At 33.4% G+C, this 5,760-nt stretch overlaps 1 long non-coding RNA gene across 2 annotated transcripts; it reads left to right on the top strand.

Moving 5' to 3' along the window:
- Positions 1-2,204: 2,204 nt before the first annotated feature.
- LOC122009904 lies at positions 2,205-5,202 on the top strand. 2 transcript variants are annotated; one of them, XR_006119700.1, is made up of 5 exons: positions 2,205-2,376; positions 2,456-2,879; positions 3,584-3,702; positions 4,767-4,865; positions 4,959-5,202. It is a non-coding gene; the product is annotated as an uncharacterized LOC122009904 (long non-coding RNA). The 2 variants fall into 2 exon arrangements; XR_006119699.1 differs by having other exon boundaries at positions 2,444-2,879.
- The last annotated feature ends 558 nt before the right edge of the window (positions 5,203-5,760 follow it).

The raw sequence follows: 5,760 nt of genomic DNA, 5'->3' as shown, positions 1-5,760 counted from the left end.
CAATACACTCTAAGTGTACTAGTGTAATTATACAGTCAAGATAAACTGATACCTAATTACACTACGACCTTCTAATGGTTTGTTCCTTTCCATTTTGGTCGTGAGCTACTGTTTATAATTTATAAGGTACTGATAACATGATCCTCTATGTGTGACACCACACACCATGTTATCTACAATATAAATTAATTGAACAACTACATTTATCATAAATGTAGACATTTGACCAATGTGATTCTTATTACTAGATAAATGTTTATACCAAAAGCTAGGCTTTTAGTATACACCCTAACAATCTCCCACTTATACTAAAAGACTAAGCTGCCATATCTGCTGCCATACATCTGATTCCTAACCCTTCAACATGTCCATCAAAAGCTCTTGCCTTAAGGACCTCGGTGGAAGGATCTATAGGTCATCACCGATGCAATCTAGGCAACAACTTCTCCTCGTTTATACGATTTCTCGTATTGGGTTGCGCGCTATTGTGTTTACTTGCCTTTATAGACTTATGGTTTCTTGAGTTTGCTCTGCATCAACATTATTACAATAAATTGCAATAATCTTTGGACAAACCAAATCATATCTAAGTCTATCTTGAGATTATTGAGTCATTCAGCTTTTATAGCTACCTCAGAGGCTTGCCATATACTAAGCTTCTATGGTGGAGTCCAGAAAAACACCTATGCTTATCACTCTTCCATAGTTATGACTTTACCTCCTAAAGTAAACACAAAACCCCGAGGTTGACTTATTATTGTCCCTATCCGATTGGAAGTCAAAATCCATGCAACCCACAAGGACCAAAATAACTGTCTTGTAAGCTAGCATATAATCTCTAGTGCCTCTAAGGTACTACAATATATGCTTTACTGCAGTCCACTGTCCTTGTCCAGGGTTACTTTGATATCTGCTAACTATGCCTTTGGCAAAACAGATTTCTGATCTCGTACATAGCATACATTAGGCTTCTAACAGCCGTAGCATAAAGAACTGCCTTTATTTCCTTTATCTCCTTTGATGTCTACAGAGACATATCTTTAGATAAAGTTACTCCATCCTTAAAAAGTAAGAAACCTTTCGAGGAGTTTTGCATGCTTAAAACGAGCAAGGATTTTCCGATGTATCAAGCTTGGGATAAGTAAAATATATTTTTCTTTTGATCCCTTATTATTTTGATCTCAAAAATATATACATTCTCCCAAGTCCTTTATATCGAATTATTTGGACAACCATACCCTTACTTCTGACAACATTTTGATATTGTTTCCAACTACCAAAAATGTTATCTACGTATAGTACAAGAAATACCACCACGCTTCCATCACACCTTTTGTATACACAAGACTTATCCAGTTACTAAATAAATCCATAGATCTGGATTACTTTGATAAACCAGATGTTCCAAGACCTTGAAGCTTTGCCTCAGTCCATAGACTGATTGAGCTTACACAAGATGCTCTTAGCCCTTTGCAATAAACCCTTCTGGTTGCTTTATATGGATGCTTTCTTCAAAACTTCCATTAAGGAATGCTGTCTTGACATCCTCTTGCCAAATAGATAAAAGAATCCGGATAGACTTAAGCATGACTACCAGTGAAAAAGTTTCCTTTTTCATCAAGCCTTGCTTTGAAAGTTACTACCTTTCTGTCTATCCCTCTTTTCCTATTATAGACCTTTTTATACCCAACGGCTTTTACACCATTTGGTGATTCTACAAGCTTCCAGATTTTATTAGAATACATATATTCTAATTCTTTTATTCATTACTCTTTGCCAAGATGCTGCATCTTTATCTTGGAGTGCTTCATCATATGACCGGAGATCAGGTTCATGCCCTCCAGGGATCGAGTCCAAAAAATCTCCCAAAACATGAACCTATTTAGGTTGCATAACAACCCTCCCACACTATGTGAAAATATGCAATAGACTTTGCCATTGTTTACTTCAGTAATTAGTAATTACGAAGTAATATATGATAATCAACTTCGCTAATAAATTTGATATAGTAAATATGATTTTAAACTTCATAGGTTAAAAAATACGGACCTCACTTTTAATTTTATCTAACATTTTACTTCGTAATATATATTTGATGAAGAATAAGTTATTAAATAAAATTAATATGTCTATGTGATGAAGTAATAACTTTGAATAAGTTAAAAATTTTCCCATGCTGAGCCGATTTATTATTTTTCCATCATTCTCTACTAAAACCCTAAGTCCTCCTTTTGTTTTTCGCCAAAAGCACTTCACAGCCGCCTCAACCGCAAGCTTTGGAATTTTTCCCCGTTTCAAGCCTTTGCATTTTCCCCAACGGGCAACCTTCTCATTTTTCCCCAGCGAACTTCACTTCCGTGCCTCTCTACACTCTAGGTTTGTTCCCTCTCCCACCCCTTCTTTCCTTTACTTGTTGTGCCATTAGGGTTCTTCATCTCTGTAGTGTCGCCGGTAGAATCGACCTTTGATAGGTCATTCTCTTTGGGGTTTCCTGGGCACGGGAAGAAGAGGCAACATGAGTAATTTCTGCAATTTCTTCTGCAAGCCCAAAGACACAGAATATCCGCAAGAGAAAAAAAAAGTTGACTCCAACGAGGAAGTCTCCATTGATGATATTTGTCTTCCGATCTAGAGACGAAGAAGTTCGCTGACTTCTCTTCTTCTTGCTCCGAGGTTGTCTCCCTATTCCAGTTCGATTCGTCCATGGAGATTCAGGTCAAGCATGACAGTTGCACCATGGCTGCACTCGAGATGAAGACCGAGTTCTCCAAGGATGCCTGCACCATCAGCGAGTGGGTGCTGAAGAGGGCAGAGGAGGCTCTCAAGGGCAAATAAGTCTAGAAGAGGGGCAATGATAAGATATACAAAGGGATCCACAGGTACACTAATTACATTGTGCTCTAAAGGAATGTGATAATATCTTGACATAATAAGTGATTTTTGGGATTGATAAATGGAATAGCTATAGGATTTAGAGGGATATCACTTCTGTCAGAATTGATATTCTTGATTCATTCATAGCCCATTACAGACTTTAATAACTGTCCCGCGAGAATCAATTATGCTGTTCTTATAGACAGCAAAAAAATAATCCATAATGATATGCGCTTTCTGAAGTCTGTTCTATGTATTTCTTGCTATGCTATCAAGGAAAATCTCATTTATCAAACTCCATGAGTCAATTTTCTTGTGTCGTTCTTATGATAAATCACTACCACTTGCTCTTCATGTCATCTATTTTACACCTCAGTTTGGATATCTAATTTATGTAATTTTTTTGAACATGTTTTCTTACTTATTTGCTTCCTTTTCTGGGGTCGGGGGCAACAAATTCTTCCAGAATAGCCAATGAGAATCTTATATTTAGAGAATTGGTGTTACTTTGTTCCTTTACTGGGGAAACTCATTTGCTAAATTAAGTGCTTCAAATTAACTCATTTGCTGTATTCATTATGTTGGCAGAAGTTTATTTATTTGACTAGCTTACAATGTTGAACACATGAAAATTTTTAGCGCACAAAAATGTGCATCTTCCCATGTCTAGTTGGTCTCATTTGCTGAATACTCTCTTATTTCTTCGCAGAAACTGGACGAACTGGAGGTGACGTGCCATAGTTATTCTCAGAGGATATATTGTACAAATGCACTTATGTCAACTTCCAGTATTACATAGTTATGACGGATTAAGCTGCACAATTATCAGTGCGTTCCAATTTATGCGTTCCAATTTATGACGGATATTTGCTATACAAAATTCATGCGTTCCAATTTATAATAAATAGCCATATCGTTCTTGTAAGGTGATTCCAGTGTAGGTTGTATGTTTCTGGTGGCTAGATTTATTAAAAGCAAGCATAAAGATCCTACTATAAAGTTAAATTATTTAAATACTGTTTTACTTGTTTTTGGACATCCAAGCTTAGCAATGATGGCATAATGCATGTTTGTTCATATCTCAGTAACAATATCTTCATTTCTTTATAGTTTTATACATCATCAAAAGCTAGTATGCTAGATCCCAAGGGATTTGAAACTTTCATTATAAGATTAGTCACATAACTTTAGTTCAATAAGCTATATGTGTTTTTACACTAGTACAAGACTCTTTGTTCAGCATTCTCAAGATTTATCACATTCAAATGATTTGGAATTTGTTTTTCCCATATCAAACTAAACTATGAACGTGACTGAACCTTTTACTACCATAGAATAATTAATAGTGTCAATATGTATTGGAATCTGATTCACTGAGTTAAGATGTGTAATTTTATTAGTTATTGGTGCTTAAATTTAAATGTGTCAATAGTGACTTACATGCTTTGCTTTGTTCACATGGGGTAAATTTAGATTTGACCTTAATTTTTATTAAAGACGATCCTTATAGAGAAGGGTGATAATGCTTGATGTTAGATATTTTTGCTAATAGATGTTGTTACAAACTGACGTATGGTTATGCATATTCTTTTACCATTATCTATGGTATTTTTTTTGTATGTTTATCTCATATGTACCCATCATCTATGGTATTTTTTTTGTATGTTTACCTCATATGTACCCATCATCTATGGTATTTTTTTTTTGTATGCTTACCTCATATGTTCAAGTTTTATGATGATGATTATGGTTATCTTGTATGTTCTATTATTTTTTTTACCATTACTTTGCAATTACCTTGCAGTTACCTTTACAAAATGTATTTAGGCATTAATTAATAATTCTTATTATTTGGATTGTGACTAATTGCATTAAATTTTTAATTTTATTAGGGTAATCTAAAATAAAATGGTGGTTTTGAATGTGGATATTGTGTAATGCGGTATATGAAAGAGATAGTCTTAGATGAAGATTCACAATGGGAGAGGAAGGTGAATTTCTTCTTTATGAAATATCTTCTTTATGTAATATTGAGTGATTTGAGTCATTTTGCATTAACCCTTAAACTTCTGTTAATGCTTTAGTTTGCAGGATCAAGAAACAAATAATATTACAATCAATTTCAGTATGATGAAGTCAGAAGTAAATGAAGCGAATTCGTCTGGTTCTATGTGGGTGTCTAAGTGTAAGCTATTATATAAATTTTGGATTGTAACTAGAGATTTATGGATACAAAAGCTTTTGGACGAAGTTAGTGAAATTTGTCTTTTGTGAATATACTTTTGGATTATATTTAGAGATTTGTTGATATAAAATGTTTTGGGTGAAGTTGGTTGCATGCCTTTTATGAATATACTTTTAGATTGTATTTTATAGATATTTGTGATATATTTGTTCAATTTTGGTGGTGAAAAATATTATGTAGTAAAATATTATGATATACATTTTTATCAATTAAAATTGTATAGTAGTAAAATATTATCAATTACTTCAATACTATGAATAAATGGTGGAGTAAAACAACACAAAAGATTTTGACAAATTTAAATAGTAACGTAGTTAAAGAAATTATTTACTTCGCCATCGATCAAATTTGTGAAGTTGTTTGTATAAATTTCTTTGCTAAATTAAAATTTTTGTTATAGTAAAATATGCTCTATTACGTCTACACTACGATGAAGTAATACAATATAAAATACTTTGAACAAATTAAATTATCCAGAAGTAAAATTAAACATTTACTGCACTAGAATATAAAAGTTGAAGTTGTATACATATTTTACTTCATCAATCAATGTAACCTAAGAAGTAATATATCATTAACTACTTCAGTACTTTTTCTGATCTCGATGAAGTAATAGAGTCATTTTTACTTCGAAAACGGTT

The sequence above is a fragment of the Zingiber officinale genome, chromosome 8A, assembly GCF_018446385.1.
Source record: "Zingiber officinale cultivar Zhangliang chromosome 8A, Zo_v1.1, whole genome shotgun sequence".
Taxonomy (NCBI): domain Eukaryota; kingdom Viridiplantae; phylum Streptophyta; class Magnoliopsida; order Zingiberales; family Zingiberaceae; genus Zingiber; species Zingiber officinale.
Note: the sequence above shows the minus strand (reverse complement) of the source record. Positions and strands in the feature narration are given on the sequence as shown.